Consider the following 18,835-nt stretch of genomic DNA (forward strand, 5'->3'; position numbering starts at 1 on the left):
GTTGGCTTAAAGCTCAACATTCAGAAAAAGAAGATCATGGCATCCGGTCCCACCACTTCATGGGAAATAAATGGGGAGACGGTGGAAACAGGTGTCAGACTTTATTTTTCTGGGCTCCAAAATCACTGCAGATGGTGACTGCAGCCATGAAATTAAAAGACGTCTACTCCTTGGAAGGAAAGTTATGACCAACCTAGATAGCATATTCAAAAGCAGAGACATTACTTTGCCAACAAATGTCGGTCTAGTCGAGGCTATGGTTTTTCCTGTGGTCATGTACGGGTGTGAGAGTTGGACTGTGAAGAAGGCTGAGCATCGAAGAATTGATGCTTTTGAACTGTGGTGTTGGAGAAGACTCTTGAGAGTCCCTTGGACTGCAAGGAGATCCAACCAGTCCGTTCTGAAGGAGATCGGCCCTGGGATTTCTTTGGAGGGAATGATGCTAAAGCTGAAACTCCAGTAGTTTGGCCACCTCATGCAAAGAGTTGACTTATTGGAAAAGACTCTGATGCTGGGAGGGATTGGGGGCAGGAGGAGAAGGGGACGACAGAGGATGAGATGGCTGGATGGCATCATTGACTCGATGGACATGAGTCTGGGTGAACTCCGGGAGTTGGTGGTGGACATGGAGGCCTGGCGTGCTGTGATTCATGGGGTCACAAAGAGTCGGACACCACTGAGCGGCTGATCTGATCTGATCTGATCTCTGACCCCAGACCTAGAGAATCTGAAATGCTGGAGTCCAACAATGAGTGCTTTATCCAGCCCTTCAGGTGACTCTGATGCACCCGAAATTTAGACAATCTTTGAGTTAGGATAATTTTAGCCACTCTAAAGAAGAAAACCTCTAAATTTTCAGTGACTTAACATAATAAACATTCATTTTCCACTCACATAATGGCTCAGTGTAGTCATGGCCTGCTTTTTCCCATGTGATGATTGAGGCAGCCAGACACCTTCCATCTTGAAACTCTTTTCTCTGACTACAGCCTCAGTTCTCTGTGTAGTTCTACCTGGATGGAGAAAAAGAGTAGAGAAGTTCTGATAACATCTTAGAATCCTTGTCTTGAAAGTAGCACACATCATTTCCACTCATATTTCATTGCTGAGAACTGGTGAATTGTTTGTATTTAGATAAGAACAGGATCAGAAAATATTTTTCTTGGTAAGGTCATGTCCCTCTAATACAAATGTAGATCAGGGAAAAAGGAGCACAAATCCCCACCAGAGATTCACAAAATGTACCCTATAAACTGGGGTAGCCAGGGTGGGACTAAATAATGGCCCCCTGGAAACTCTTCTCCAAACATAGGAGCTTTTCAAAATTTTAAAGTGTAAATGTGATTGTTGTTACTACCATGCTAAAGAGGGGCTTTCCAGGTGGCACTAGTAATAAAGAATCCAACTGCCAATGCAGGAGACATAAGAAACACAAGTTTGATTCCTGGGTCAGGAAGATTCCCTGAAGGAGGGCATGGCAACCTGCTCCAGTATTCTTGCCTGGAAAATCCTATGGACAGAGGAGACTAGTGGGTTACAGCCCATAGGGTTGCAAAGAGTTGGACATGACTGAAGTGACTTAGCGTACCATGAAAGAAGAGACTTCTGCTGTGGTTTCTCAAATGTTAATGTACATATCAACAATCAGAGAATGTAGCTAAAATTCATAATCTGATTTATAGGCCAGGATAGGGCTTGTTGCTGGTCTTTCAGACACCAGACACACTCCTATCTCAGAGCGTTTGCACTAATATTTCCTCTGACCAGAATTGCTCTTCTTCAAAATATACTTGTGGTCAACTAACTCCCTTCTCTCCTTCAAATTTTTACTCAAATGCACCTTCAAAAGAGACCCACCATGACCAGTCAATTTATTTAAAGATTTGTTTATTCTTGGCTTGCAGGTTTTTTTTTTTCCCCCCTGTATTCTCACACCCCTGAAATCTGTTCCTCTGCTCATAAGGAGCTAGTCTTGTCAGATTAAGGACCCACCCTTGTGACCTCATTTAACCTTTATTATATCCTTAACTCCAAATATAGCCATTTTGAGAGTCAGGGCTTCAACATATGAATTTGATGGTTGGGGGGTTGGGGGGGTTGGGGAGGCCCAATTCAGCCTGCAATGGTGAGATTATGTGCATATAGTTTATATGTATACATTATTGGTGTGTTTGCACATTTACATGTGCAAATATATTCTGTACTTCTAAAATTGTTAGATTTTTAGTTACCCACCTCACTGCACAGAAAAAGTGACAGTTGGTCACTTTTCAGGAGCCCCATGGCTGTCAAGATGGGGCTTCCCTGGTGGCTCAGAGGGTAAAGTGTATGCCTGCAATGCAGGAGACCTGGGTTCAATCTCCTCCGGTCTGGAAGATCCCCTGGAGAAGGAAATAGCACCCCACTCCAGTACTCTTGCCTGAAAAATTCCATGGACGGAAGAGCCTGGTAGGGGACGCAGAGTCGCATAGGACTGAGCAACTTCACTTTTACAGCCATCTTCTCTTACTGTGCTAATGAAGTTTCAGGGCACAAAATGCCTGATACTGCAGCAGAGAGGCAGCGATGACTTGGTTGGAGGCTGAAAAGGTGAGATCCCCTCTCGTATTTGGAAAATAACAGGGTTTGTTTCCCCTCTATCTACATATGTTTCTTACAAATAGGATGATAATTATAATTCACCTGAAATCTTTTGTACTGTCAGGGGAATATATTGAATTATAAATATTTATAATCCTATCACCCTCCTCTTTGGTAGGGAGGGAGATTTCCTTGTTTTTGTAATTATCAGACTTTTATTGTGTTTAGTGGGGTGACAGATGAAGAGGAAAAATTAGGAAGCTAAAAAAGCCAACTTCTTCTACTTAAGGAAAAATTGCCTAATACCAGAATGGGAGAGAGATAAGTGTTTAAAAATGGATATTGAGGGTCCTGGAAAAGTGGTGACAGAGAAAGGCAATGAAAAAAGAGGGGAAAGCATGAGAGATGTAAGAACAGCCTTAGAGGTTGGGATTGAGGAAGTGGGGGGTAAAAGGGTTTATTAAGGAATATTGCTCCCTTTTTATCTTCTGAAAAAAATCTGTTCAGTAAACATGTATCATGCTTCAGGGGTTTGTTTGGGGGTAATTCTATTTGTTTTTATTAAGCTTCATGAAATCACTGTTTTTGCTGATCAAAAATGTAATCAGCAGTTCTATATGATCCAAGCTAACATTTGAATTAAGTATAGTTGTTGCAATTCAAGTTGATGGCAAGAAAAAGAGGGTCCACAATATTCCAGATATATCAAGTACCTAAGAATCTAAGGAAAGCTGGAGAGGAACATGTGAGTAAGGGCCTAGAGGTCTCCTTCTCATCCACTAGCTGAAATCCAAGTCCTATCTTATTCTAGGTACACGAAAGAACAAACTGAAAAGAAGGGTCCTAGACTTGATTCAGAGCCAATGTACCCTTGTCCTTCCTGACTCAAAGAATAGGCACATGGAGAGAGTAGCCTGTCACTTGCTACTTGGGTGACATGGATTATAGGAAAGAGAAGGGAGCTTGTCATGAGCTCTTATGTAACACTTCAGTGTGCATGTTGGAATCTGAGGAAACAGATGAATGAATTTCTCCTCCATTTAAGGATGTTAACCATGAAGATCACAACAAACCGTGGACAATTCTCAGAGTTGGGCATTCTCAGAGGCAGGCACCTCACCTGCCTCCTGAGAAACCTGTGTGCAGGTCAAAAAGCAACTGTTAGAACTGGACATGAAACCATGGACTGGTTCCCAATTGGGAAAGGAGTACATAAAAGCAGTATATGGTCATCCTGCTTATTTAACTTATGTGCCGAGTACATCATGTGAAATGCTGAGCTGAATGAAGCACAAGCTGGAATCAATATTGCTGGGAGAATATCAGTAATCCAGATATCTGGATTGGAGAATATCAGATATCCAGATGACACCACCCTTATGGCAGAAAGCAAAGAACTAAAGAGCCTCTTGATGAAAGTGAAACAGGAGATTGAAAGAGCTGGCTTAAAATTCAACATTCAAAAAACTAAGATCGTGGCATCCAGTCCCATCAGTTCATGGCAGAGATGGGGAAACCATGGAAATGGTAACAGACTTTATTTTCTTGGGCTTCACATCACTGCAGATGGTGACTGAAGTCATGAAATTAAAAGATGCTTACTCCTTGGAAGAAAAGTTATGACAAACCTAGACAGCATATTAAACAGCAGAGACATCACTTTGCCAACAAAGGTCCTTATTGTCAAAGCTATGGTTTTTTCCAGTAGTCATGTACAGATGTGAGAGTTGGACCATAAATAAGGCTGAGTGCCAAAGAATTGATGCTTTTAAACTATGGTGCTGGAGAAGACTCTTGAGAATCCCTATGACAGCAAGGAGGTCAAAACAGTCAATCCTAAAGGAAATCAGTCCTGAATATTCATGGGAAGGACTGATGCTGAAGCTGCAGTTTCAATACTTTGGCCACCTGATGGGAAGAGATAACTCATTGGAAAAGAGCCTGATGCTGGGAAAGAGTGAGGGGAGGAAGAGAAGGGGGCAGCATAGGATGGGGTGACTGGATGAGAATGTACATGAGTTTGAGCAAATTCTGGTAGATAATGAAGGACAGAGAAGCCTGAAATGCTGCAGTCCATGGGGTTGCCAAGAGTCAGACATGACCAGCAACTGAACAGCAACATCAACCAACCATGAAGATAAGGTTAGGAGATGGGATCCTTCCCTAGTCTGGCCTACAAATGCTACCATATATTGAACATATACATGTGTGTGTGTGTGTGTGTGTGTGTGTGTGTGTATATATATATATATATATATATATATATATATATATATATGCCATATATAAGTACAAGCACATTAGACATGCCCTTTCAATCATTAGACTGGTTAAATAATGTTTTGAGCATCTTTTCATGGTGTGTTCCACAACACATATTTAATCTTCATAACATCCATACAAGGAAGGCAAGCACTATTCCCCCATCTATTGAAGAAATCCTGAGCCATAGGACAATGAATGAATTGTTCCCAATTAGTTAGGGGCTTAATTGGGATTTGAAATGAAGTTTGCTATAAGCCCCATTTTTGTCACCACAATAGGGAATGCCTAAGCTTTTTCCAGCTTAAGTCTATGAAATGCCTGTTACTCTGCCAGCTTGCACTGTGATCCATGTCATGGGGTAGCTGGAAGGGCTACACTGTGATTTGGCTTAGCTGCTGCCAGAACATACTCGTTAAAGAGATACTGCTGTTCTCCCCTCCTGAGCCAGCGATGGTTCAAAGCTCCAGAATCTTGTCTCATTAATGCAGAATCACAGATATTAACAAATCCCAATTTCTATTCATTGTCCTTCTCTAGCTCACTAGATTGAAGCCAGGGGTGGGAATAAGACTAAATAATGAACTTAAATAATAACTCAGAGGGTATTATCTAATCCAAATCTTCAAGTAGATGAGAGCCAAAAGCCACAGGAGACGCAAGTGGGATGAATAGCAAAAATTGCATAGAGATGGATGTTTAACGCTTCCTCCATTTCTTCTTATACTGCCTGAGGAAGCTTCATAACCCTCCATTACTATATCTTCAGATCCTTCTAAAAGATCTGGTGAGAAAATTCCAAATAAATGGAGACTCACAATGAGAGGTATGAAAAATAATAGCATTATTTCTAAAGATAAGCCTTTTATGTTAAAGCTTACTTCATTAATTTGAACAACAGAAATATGATTGAAATCTTTTTCTTTTATAGGTCTACCAATCTGCAAGCTTTTACAGTTGCTTAATCAAAGTAACTGTATTATTCTATTCACATTTTCTCGAACCATCTCTCCAAAGAGAAAACTCCTTCCAATGGGTTCCACTTTATGTCTCAGCTCATATGTCTCTACTGCCTCTATCCAATGTAAAATCCACAAAATTTATATTTGTTCATAGTCCAATGGACTAAATGCCTGTGCTGCTGCTGCTAAGTCACTCCAGTCATGTCCGACTCTGTATGACCCCATAGATGGCAGCCCACCAAGCTCCCCTATCCCTGGGATTCTCCAGGCAAGAACACTGGAGTGGGGTGCCATTGCCTTCTCCGAAATGCCTGTATCCTCTCAAAATTAACACAGTGAAGCTGTACCCTCCAATGTGATGGTGTTTGGAGACAGGGTCTTTGGGAGGTAACTCACTCATAAGGGTGGGGTCCTGGTCATGCGGGACCCTTATAAGAAGAGACACCAAAGAGTGCTTGCTTTCTGTTTCTCCACGCGAGGATACAAGAAGGCAATCACCTACAAGCCAGAAGAGCTCTCATCGAAACTCAACCATACCAACACTCTGATGTCAAACTTCCAGCCTCCAGAAATGTGAGAAAATACACTTTGGTTTATGGTATCATTATGGCATCTTGAGAAGACTAAAACAAAATCTCTATGAAATTTTTTAGTATATCACTAATATCTATTGAGTGCCAACTCAGTGCAAACCACCATCTTAGACACCATACACATTAATCATGCATAGGTCTTGGAGAGGCCATATAGTGAGCATTTAAGAGCAGTTCTGTACCTATTCCAAGGGAGTTAACTGAAGTAATGGAATCCAAATGTTTAGCATCATGACAAATATGTAGTGGGTTTTCAAAAATATTAGTCATTTAAAAGAGTAGGTGGATTTTCTGTATATATATATGCCCAATATCTAAAGAAAAACATGGCTTGAAAGGTTATATGCACCCCAGTGTTCATTGCAGCACTATTTACAATAGCCAAGACATGGAAGCAAACTAAATGTCTTTTGACAGATGAGTGGATAAAGAAAATATGATAATATGTCACATTTATCCATATATACAATGGAATATTGTGCGTGCTTAGTCGCTCAGTCATGTCTGACTTTTTGTGACCCCACAGACTGTAGCCTGCCAGGTTCCTCTGTTCATGGGGATTCTCCAGGCAAGAACACTGGTGTGGTTTGCCATGACCTCCTCCAGGGTATCTTCCCAACCCAGGGACTGAACCCAGGTATCCCATGTTGCAGGCAGATTCTTTACCATCTGAGCAACTAGGGAAGCCCATAATGGAATAGTACTCGGCCATTAAAAATAATGAAATAATGCTACTTGTAGCAGTTTGGATGGATCTGGAGATTATTATACTAAGTGCAATAAATCAGACAGAGAAAGTCATATATCATATGATACTGCTTATATGTAGAATTTAAAAAAAATGTAATGCAAATGAACTTATTTACAAACAGACTCACAGACTTAGAGAACAAACTTATGGTTACCAGTTGGGTTGGATTGGGAGAAGGGATTAAAATGCAATGCCTTTCCATGGGAAAAAATAGAAAGAATAATGGAAAGGTATTATTTTGGAAGGGTCTTATTAATCAAGCTTTCTAATTGCAAACTATATAAATTGACTATTTTAAGCTGAAGAAGAATTTATTAATTGATATTAAATAGCTCTCAATCGCAGAATGGGCCAGATCAGACCAATAATAATGTCCCTAAGCACATACTAGAATTGGTCTGCCTATTACCACTACCTCTGTAGATTACTTGTAACTGCTACCAAAGTTTGCCAGAATGAGTTTTTTTATATTAATTTTTAAATTCACATACTTATATATGTACTACCTGTATAAGCACAACGGATGCACCCACTCTGCTTATACATTACTTTGGATCTAAGCTGCTTTGGTGTCTCACGTCTGAGCTTTCTTTTTGGCTGAGACAGCCCTTGCCCAAGTGGAGTTGTGTCACAAAGCAAGTGAGACCAGAGCAGTCACTTAGCTTGGTGCAGGGCATGTGCCAGTGTGGTCAGGGAAACCAGCCATCCTTGCAGTTTCAATCTGCCCTTTCTTCCCTCATTTAGGAGTAAGAAAGTGTGTACATGCTCCTCTGGAATAGAATCCAGGCTGCCCATAGGCCTCCTGTTAGTCCCATAATCCTTGCTACCACCAGCCAAGAGAACTTATCTTGGATCCCAGGGCAGAGCACCCAATATATGGATCTAACTACTCACACCAAAGAGAGGATCTCCTTTCATGTAACCTTCCTTTCCTCTGAGTCCTTTCCCTATGGCACAGGTCCCAACCTGATCTCTTGCTTCCCTTTCTACCCAATTCTCTGTGGATCTTTTTCACAGCCTTGGTTGTACAGGAATCTTTCTGCTAATTTCTAGTTAGCTGTCAGTGATACTTGTTCTATGTCTAGATGTATTTTTGATGTTTATTGGGGAAGGTGAGTTCCACATCCTCCTACTCTGCCATCATGATCTCCTCTCCTGGATTTATATATATATATAAATGTGTATATTTGAAATGTGTAAGAATTATATTATTGGACCTGTATTGTAACATGGCAATACAGTTGGCTGTGGTCAGATAGCAGCTTCTCTGTTTCAATGGGACATGGAAATTCAGCTTCATGTAGTCTTCACAGTTCCCCATTCTCTTTCACTTTGCCCATTACATACACTCAGGTTACCTGGTTATCTCCTGGAGCATTTGAGATTATAGCCATTACCTTAGAAATTGGCCACCAGTAGAGGCACATGCAATTTCAATGGGAAAAGAACAAATCAAAACAAATGATTTTATGACTTCCCTTCCTCTTGTGTGCTCAGTTGTGTCCAACTCTTTGTGACCCTATGGACTGTAGCCCATCGGGCTCTTCTGTCCCTGGAATTTTCCAGGGATGAATACTGGAGTGGGTTGCCATTTCCTTACCCATGTAAACCAAAATATTATGAAAATAAACAGAAACATTGCCAATAATTTGTTGGGACTATACTCCTTGGAAGGAAAGTTATGAGCAACCTAGATAGCATATTCAGCAGAGACATTACTTTGCCAACAAAGGTCTGTCTAGTCAAGGCTATGGTTTTTCCAGTGGTCATGTATGGATGTGAGTGCTGGACTGTGAAGAAAGCTGAGTGCCGAAGAATTGATGCTTTTCAACTGTGGTGTTGGAGAAGACTCTTGAGAGTCCCTTGGACTTCAAGGAGATCCAACCAGTCCATTCTAAAGGAGATCAGCCCTGGGTGTTCATTGGAAGGACTGATGCTGAGGCTGAAACTCCAATACTTTGGCCACCTCATGCGAAGAGTTGACTCATTGGAAAAGACTCTGATGCTGGGAGGGATTGAGGGCAGGAGGAGAAGGGGACGACAGAGGATGAGATGGCTGGATGGCATCACTGGCTCAATGGATGTGAGTCTGAGTGAACTCTGAGAGTTGGTGATGGACAGGGAGGCTTGGCATGCTGCGATTCATGGGGTCACAAAGAGTTGGACACGACTGAGTGACTGAACTGAACTGAACTGATCTGAACTGATAATTGTATAACAATTCGTGTTCAAACTCTAACATATGGTCATCTTAATTTTACCCAAGGACAGAATCATCATCAATGAGCTTACAAATTTATCTGTAACTTCATCTTATTTAAGTTTCCACCTACCTGTAGCTTCTACTCAAAATGTTCATTATTATTTACTCTTTAATAAATATTATGTCCCAGGGTTTAGTCTACATTCTTGTGATAAGATGAGAAACACAATACATTTTCTACCCTTATAGAATTTATATCCTGTTTACAAACAAAAATTAAGATGTAATGCAGTATCATAGGGATAAGATCTATGAATGAAAATGAAGATAGTTAAATGATGGAAGGTAATACATGGTTCTATTTTACATAGGGTTGTTAAAAAAGACCTTGCTGAGGAGCTATGATTGGAACAGAGCCCTGAACAAAATGGGGAAGTGAACCCTTCAAATGTCTGGGAGGGAGCTTTTCAAGGCAACATCAAATCTGTATACCCTGGAAGTGTTTGGCATCTTCAAAGATTACCTAGCAACCCAGTGAACCTACCACAGAAATATTAGGGGAATGAATCTTAGAGAAAGAGGCCACATAAATGATGAACTAATCAAATAAATAGACTCTAGGAATGGATCTTAGATCTAGGAATGGATCTCTCTGCCTTTTGAGACTTACCTCTGTCCTGACAGAAAGTAGGAAAAATAGTCATCAAGAATTCTGACTTTAGAGCATGCCAATTTTTTTGACATTGGTCTTACTAATTTAGGCTTTCTGAGTCTGATTTTTGAACCTCATATTTCCTCTGACCTCTTTTTGATTGGTTTCCAGATCTCTGGCCACTGACAACCAATTACTATAGACAGCCTCCCTGACTGCTAATTCTTAGTTGAACTTCCAATTCTTAACTGGCTCCTGATCTCTGGACTTTGCATATGGTTGTGTTCTATCCTAATTTCCTGACTTCTTGAGCTCTGAATACTATCTCCTTTCACACAGATGGTTCAAATATAGCTACCTGCCTTTCTCAGTCCTTAATTGGAAATAACAATTGGGAATAACCTGCTATTTGGCCCTGATCCTGATTCCAGAGTTCAGTCTCTGGTGTCATGAATCCCTAGTGTGTAATTGACTTCATTAAAGTGGATAAATTAATTTAAGCAAAAATAGATAATGCCTGAAAGACAACTAATATTGTTCCAAAACTTGATGCCTACTGAGGTAAGGCTTGTTTCTTGCCAATATAAACCATGTATTATCTTGTCAATATAAACAAGCAGCAGAAAGGTTTTTAAAGTTTCTATTCATGTACAAATGGATAATAAAATTTTGTTTTGCTATTCATAATAAATGGCTTAGGTCAACATTACAATTTACTCTTATGCCATAAAGAAGTAGTTCTCAACCATTTTCATATTTTGGCTCATGTAGAAAATAATATTTATAGATTACTGCTGCTGCTAAGTCGCTTCAATCATGTCTGACTCTGTGTGACCCCATAGATGGCAGCCTACTAGGCTCCTCTGTCCCTGGGATTCTCCAGGCAAGAATGCTGGAGTGGGTTGCCATTTCCTTCTCCAATGCATGAAAGTGAAAATTGAAAGTGAAGTCATTCAGTCGTGCCTGACTCTTAGCGACCCCATGGACTCCAGCCTACCAGGCTTCTCCGTCCATGGGATTTTCCAGGCAAGAGTACTGGAGTGGGGTGCCATTGCCTTCTCCGATTTATAGATTACACAAAAGTAATTGGATGTGGCTACATCATGAACCCACGAAATCAACTCCTCAGCACATCTGTAAGTGCATCTTTATCTAAAGCATACCAATTGAGACCTCTTTCCTGAAGGTAGGTTTTTTGTTCTTTCTTTCACCCCCAGAATTAGTTCAACTATGTCTAAAATTCAATTAGTTGCAGATATTTCTACCTATATCATATTAAGAAACTGATACCCCAGCTACAGCTCACATATATTTCTGAAAAGAGAAAATGGCCCAATTGTGTCCGACTCATTGTGACCCCCTGGACTATAAAGTCCATGGAGTTCTCCAGGCCAGAATACTGAAGTGGGTAGCTGTTCCCTTCTCCAGGGGATCTTCCCAACCCAGGGTTTGAACCTAGGACTCCCACGTTGCAGGCTGATACTTTACCAGTTGAATCACCTCAAGACCAAAAAGAGTAGAAAATACAACATTAATATACTTTAAAATTCCTTGTCATTCCCTGAGACAAATAACTTATTCAAATGTAACAGATATGAACAGTAATATATTTCATAATTTGCTTTTTTTTTTCCTCTGAGCTTTGAAAATGTATTATTTTCCTGTCTGCTTCAGTTTTCTCAAAAGTTATCTAGTGTAAGCTTTCTATAATACAGATTTCATTCCAAAATACTTTCATTTTCAGTTTTATACTTCCAAAATAAGAGCATTGCATTTCATTTTTCATTTTAAAAAACATATTTATACCCCTGGTATGCTATGTTCTATATTTTGGGAAGTATGAAGAGAAAGACATGGTCTCTTTTCCAATCTATTCATCGTCTAGAGGAGGAGATGGCAAGAGAGAACAGGAGTAACAGGAGATGGCAAGAGAGAACATCAGCATTTTAGGAATCAGTGAACTAAAATGGAGTGGAATGGGTGAATTTGATTCAGATGACCATTATATCTACTACTGTGGGAAAGATCCCTTAGAAGAAATGGAGTAGCCCTCATAGTCAAAAAAAGAGAGTCCAAAATGCAGTATTTGGATGCAATCCCCAAAATGAGAGAATGATCTCAGTTCATTTTCAGGGCAAACAAGTCAATATCACAGTAATCCAAATCTATGCCCCAACCACTAAAGCTGAAGAAACTGAAGTTGAACAGTTCTATGAAGACCTACAAAACCTTTTAGAACTAACACCATAAAAAGATGTCCTATTCATCATAGGGGACTAGAATGTAAAAGTAGGAAGTCAAGAGATACCTGGAGTAAACCACAAGTTTGACTTGGGAGTAAAAAAGAAGTAGGATAAAGGCTAACAGAGTTTTGCCAAGAAAACACACTGACCATAGTTACCACCCTTTTCCAACAACACAAGAGACGACTCTGCACATGGACATCACCAAATGGTCAATACCAAAATCAGATTGAAGATATTCTTTGCAGCCAAAGATGGAGTAGCTCTATACAGTCAGCAAAACAAGACATGGAGCTTACTGTGGCTCAGGTCATGAACTTCTTATTACAAAATTCAGACTTAAATTGAAGTAGGGAAAACCACTAGGCCATTCAGGTATGCCCTAATCAAATCCCTTATGACTGTACAGTAGAAGTAACAAATAGATTCAAGGGATTAGATCTGATAGAGTGCCCAAAGAACTATGGACAGAATTTCATAACATTGTACAGCAGGTTTTGATATTGAAATATCAATAACCTCAGATATACTCAGATATACAGATGGTATCACCCTCACGGCAGAAAGTGAAGAGGAACTAAAGAGCCTCTTGATGAAGGAGAAAGAGAATAGTGTAAAAGCTGACTTAAAACTCAACATTCAAAAAGCTAAGATATGGCATCAGTCCCATCACTTAATGGAAAATAGATGGGGAAACAATGGAAACCACGGCAAACATTATTTTCCTGGGCTCCAAAATCACTGCAGATGGTGACTGTAGCTGTGAAATTAAAAGACACTTGCTCCTTGGAAGAAAAGCTATGGCAAACCTAAACAACATATTAAAAAGCAGGGACATTATTTTGCTGACAAAGGTCCTTATAGTCTAATGCTAATGTTAAGTCGCTTCAGTCGTGTCCAACTCTGTACGACCCCATAGACGGCAGCCCACCAGGCTCCGCCGTCCGTGGGATTCTCCAGGCAAGAACACTGGAATGGGTTGCCATTTCCTTCTCCAATGCAACAAAGTGAAAAATGAAAGTGAAGTCGCTCAGTCGTGTCTGACTCCTAGCGACCCCATGGACTGCAGCCTACCAGGCTCCTCTGTCCATGGATTTTCCAGGCAAGAGTACTGGAGTGGGGTGCCATTGCCTTCTCCATCATACAGTGTAAGCTATGGTTTTTCCAGTAGTCAGGTATGGATGTGAGAATTGGACCATAAAGAAGGCTGAGCACTGAAAAATTGGTGCTTTTGAGCTGCAATGTTAGAGAAGACTCTTGAAAGTCCCTTGGACTGCAAGAAGCTCCAACCAGTCAATCATAAAGGAAATTAGTCCTGAATGTTCATTGGAAGGACTATGCTGAAGCTCCAATATTTTAGCCACCTGATGGGAAGTTGACTGGAAAATCCGCTGATGCTGGGAAAGATTAAAGGCAGGAGGACAAGGGGACAACAGAGGATGATATGGTTGGATGGCATCACCGACTCAATGGACATGAGTTTGAGCAAGCTCCTGGAGATAGTGAAGGGCCAGGAAGCCTGGTATGGTTGCAGTCCATGGGGTCACAAAGAGTCAAACACAACTGAGTGACTGAACACAAACAACAAAAGAGGGTGTAAACTGCCAAGGAAACATTGCTTCGAGTATGTATGCTACTTTCCATAGTAGAAAAATTAAAAACCACAGCAATTTTGTTTAGGTTAGTTGTAAGAATATATCTGGGATTATTAATAACTACCTTTATGTACTTTGCAAAATAAAGATTTTATATTAGTTTTGAAGTCATACAATTTGCAGATATTATAGGCAGCTTACTTAAATGTTTCAATGCTTTGCTTCTCTTAGACTGTAGATTTAGAATCCCACTTGTCTTATCTATTACCACATGAATAAAATTGACCCCTGTTCTTATTTGCTTCTTGTTGTTCAGTTTCTAAGTTGTGTCTTATTTATTGCTGATTCATTATATATATATATATATATATATATATATATATATATATATATATACACACACACACATATATATGTATATATAAAGAGTACATCATGAGAAACACTGGGCTGGATGGAGCACAAGCTGGAATCAAGATTGCCAGGAGAAATATCAGTAACCTCAGATATGCAGATGGCACTACCCTTATGGGAGAAAGCAAAGAACTAAAGAGCTTCTTGATGAAAGTAAAAAAACAGAGTGAAAAACTTGGCTTAAAGCTCAACATTTAAAAAACTAAGATCATGGGATCTGGTCCCATCACTTTATGGCAAATAGATGGGGAAACAATGGAAACAGTGACAGACTATATTTTCTTGGACTCCAAAATCACTGCAGATAGTGACTGCAACCATGAAATTAAAAGACGCTTGCTTCTTGGAAGAAAAGTTATGACCAACCTAGACAGCATATTAAAAAGCAGAGACATTACTTTGCCAACAAAGTCCATCTGGTCAAAGCTTTGGTTTTTCCAGTAGTCGTGTACGGATGTGAGAGTTGAACTATAAAGGAAGCTGAGCACTGAAGAACTGATGCTTTTAAACTGTGGTGTTGGAGAAGACTGTTGAGAGTCTCCTGGACTGCAAGGAGATCCAACCAGTCCATCCTAAAGGAAATCAGTCCTGAATATTCATTGGAGGACTGATGCTGAAGCTCAAACTCCAATGCTTTGACCACCTTATGTGAAGAACTGACTCATTTGAAAAGACCCTGATGCTGGGAAAGTTTGAAGGTGGGAGGAGAAGAGGAAAACATGGATGAGATTATTTGATGGCATCACCAACTCAAAGGACATGTGTTCGAGTAGACTCCAGGAGTTGGTGATGGACAGGGAGGTGTGCTGCAGTCCATGGGGGCACAAAGAGTTGGACACAATTCTATCAAAACTAATATAAGCGACTGAACTGAATCTAAAATATTGCTGTTGTTCAATCACTAAGTTGTGTCTGATTCTTTGTGCCCCCACGGACTGCAGCATACCAGGCTTCTCTGTCTTTCACTATCCTCCAAATTTTGCTCAAACTCATATCCATGGAGCCGATGATGCCACCCAACCATCTCATCCTCTGTCACCCCTTTCTCCTACTGCCCTCAATCTTTCCCAGGATCAGCATCTTTTCCAATGAGTTGGCTCTTCACATCAGGTGGCCAAAGTATTGGAGCTTCAGGTTCAGCATCAGTCCTTCCAGTGATTATTCAGGGTTGATTTCCTTTAGAATTGACTGGTTTGATCTCCTTGCAGTCCAAGAGACTCTTAAGAGTATTCTCCATTACCACAGTTCAACAGCATCACTTCTTTGGTGCTCAGCCTTCTTTATGGTCCAACTCTCACATCTGTACATGACTATAGAAAAACCAAAGTTTTGAGTATATGGACCTTTGTCAGCAAGGTGATATATGTTTATTATGTAAGTTGTATCACATTTCCTACTCTGACTCATTATTTATATATATATATGTATATTATACATATAATATATATCTGATATCTATAATATACATATCAGATATATACTGTATGTTATGCCTTATTTACTACTCTGACTCATTATATATGTATTATATAACTTATATTATATAATTGTCTTATTTATTCATCTGATTTATACTTTTATATTATATAGCTCACTTCTTATTTACTACTCTGACTAGTTATATATATATATATATATATTATGTATATTATATATATAGTCTCTCTTATCAAGTCAGTGTAGTAAATAAATGATTTAGAGACTGAACAACAACAAGGAAATAAGAAGATAGATCATTTTTACTTGTGTGGTAATTAATAAAGCAATTGGGGTTCTAAATCTACAGATTGAGAGAAGCAAAACATTGAAGTAAGCTGCCTAGAATATCTACATAGTTAGGACTTCAGAACTAATATCAAATCTTTATTGTGCAAAGTACATCAAACTTGTTATTAATAATCCCTACTATATTCTTACATATAACCAAAACAAAATTACTGTAGGTCTTTAAATTTTTTTTTCTACCACAGAAGATATTTCTCATTGAAAGTTGGGCAACATGTCTATCTATGGCTGTGAGGAAAATGCTGACCATTTCCATTGCCCTTAACAGGTCAATTTATCCAAAGGCATTGATGTGCTATCAGAGATGATAGAGCTCTTCTTAACGATTTTGCAGAGAGAATAAGGATAATGCTATTGAGACACCAACATCTTTTTATCATTTCAGAAACTTAGCATTAGAAGAACATCAATTACACACCTGAACAAAAATGTATTCAAACCTTCTAGGCAGCCCTCTTTGCATTTAACTTAACTCATGTCCTTTCCTCATTACAGATGGCATGTGTATGTTGATAGGAATACTGTCTGTACCAAAGATGCCTAAATTAGTTTGCTGCTTTAGCCTCTGCTAATATTGATGATTATCATCTGAATCCCTAGATATAATCATAAGGGAAACATTAACTTTAGTGGCTTATAAAATTCCAAGCCAGAAAATTGTGATCTAATTAATGTCTATTAAATAACTTTTAGCAATTTAAATTATTATATGTAAATGCATCACTTCATTTCTTTCAAAACTATAGAATATGACTATAAAAGTTGGGTAAAAGAGATGCCGCATCTAATTCTGATACATGTATGTATGTGCTCAGTCACATCCAACTCTTTGCAATCCCATGGACTGTAGCCCTCCAGGCTCTTCTGTCCATAGGATTTCCCAGGCAAGAATACTGGAGCACGTTGCCATTTCCTACTCCAGGGGACCTTCCTGACCTAGGGATCAAATCTGCATACCTTGTGTCTTCTGCATTGCGGGTGGATTCTTTACCACTGCACCACCTGGGAAGCCCATGATATATGTATATTATATACATATAATATTATATAATAATAATAATAATATTATTATATATGATAATATATATAATATATAAATATATTGTATATATTTATATTATATTTATATTATATAAATATATGTGTAAATTTATAATAGATAATAAAACTATTATTATATAATATTATATATATATTATACTAATTATAATTATATATAATTATATATATTATTGCATATATATATATATAATACATATATAATATCACTGCAGATGGTGAGTGTAGCCATGAAATTAAAAGACTCCTTGGAATAAAAGTTATGACCAACCTAGACAGCATATTAAAAAGCAGAGACATTACTTTGCCAAAAAAGGTCCATCTAGTCGAACCTATGTTTTTTCCAGCAGTCATGTATGGATGTGAGAGTTGGACTATAAAGAAAGCTGAGCACCGAAGAATTGATGCTTTTGAACTGTGGTGTTGGAGAAGACTCTTGAGAGTCCCTTGGACTGCAAGGAGATCCAACCAATCCATCCTAAAGGAGATCAGTCCTGGGTGTTCATTGGAAGGACTGATGTTGAAGCTGAAACTCCAATACTTTGGCCACCTCATGCGAAGAGCTGACTCATTGGAAAAGACCCTGATGCTGGGACAGATAGAGGGCAGGAGGAGAAGGGGACAACAGACGATGAGATGGCTGGATGGCATCACCGACTCGATGGACTTGGGTTTGGCTGGACTCCGGGAGTTGGTGATGGACAGGGAGGCCTGGCGTGCTGCAGTTCATGGGGTCGCATACGGTCAGACATAACTGAGTGACTGAACTGAACTGAACTGAAAGTGTATGATTATAGCTTCTCCTGTTCTGGACAATATAAAACTGTTTTTTTCAATGAGTCAGTCAGTCAATCAGTTCAGTCGCTCAGTCATGTCCGACTCTTTGTGACCCCATGAATTGCAGCACTCCAGGCCTCCGTGTCCATCACAAACTCCTGGAGTTCACTCAAAATCACGTCCATCGAGTCAGTGATGCCATCCAGCCATCTCATCCTCTGTCGTCCCCTTCTCCTCCTGCCCCCAATCCCTCCCAGCAAGAGAGATCATCTCTCCTTCAGGTTAGCCACTTGTTGCAAAGCACACCCAAAATTTTTAGGATGAAATGAAGCATTTGCCTGCTCCTTCCTAGAAGTCTCTTGTAATTGCCTGCTGTCCTGTGTAATATGTCCTTCCTAATGATTCATTTTCACAATTCATATGAAATGGACCTTCAACTGGTAAAATGGAACGGGAAGAAAAACAGTATGGTGCCGGGTAACATTGTTTACTTGACGAGCATTTGAAAAAGAAAACATTTGCACAGTGTAGTTTCTATCTCATGAGAAAACTGTGAAAATGATACTCTAAAGCTATTACAGAGCAAAACAGAAACATAAATCATTTGAAGTACTTAAGGTAGACATTTTTCTCTTTAAGATCAGAAAGAGGGTTGTTAAATGTAAAACCCTCCACATTACAGTCTGCAACAGATTAGAAAAGTGAATATTGTTATAATTAATCAATTGAAACAAACTTCCAAGTTCCCTTAGTATTTAAGAGCTGCATATGATACTGTGCTGTATCTGTCATTATCACACTTAATCACACTTAATTTGGAAAGGTAAACTGACCAGCAACTCTTAATCAGCACTATTTCTGTTAGAGTGGCACCCTGTCTCCTCCCTTAGGTAATAATACATAGTCTAATAACAGAAACCAATACTGTATGGAACACATTGTTTTACAAGGAACTTGAT

At 39.4% G+C, this 18,835-nt stretch overlaps 1 long non-coding RNA gene across 1 annotated transcript in view; it reads right to left on the reverse strand.

The window, feature by feature from the left end:
• Positions 1-18,835, reverse strand: part of LOC113899532 — a 44,001-nt gene that overhangs the window by 4,864 nt on the left and 20,302 nt on the right. Inside the window, exon 2 of the long non-coding RNA XR_003512929.1 lies at positions 895-1,013. This is a non-coding gene — a long non-coding RNA (uncharacterized LOC113899532). The remainder of the gene's footprint in view (positions 1-894; positions 1,014-18,835) is intronic.

Source organism: Bos indicus x Bos taurus, chromosome 10, assembly GCF_003369695.1.
Source record: "Bos indicus x Bos taurus breed Angus x Brahman F1 hybrid chromosome 10, Bos_hybrid_MaternalHap_v2.0, whole genome shotgun sequence".
Lineage (NCBI taxonomy): Eukaryota > Metazoa > Chordata > Mammalia > Artiodactyla > Bovidae > Bos > Bos indicus x Bos taurus.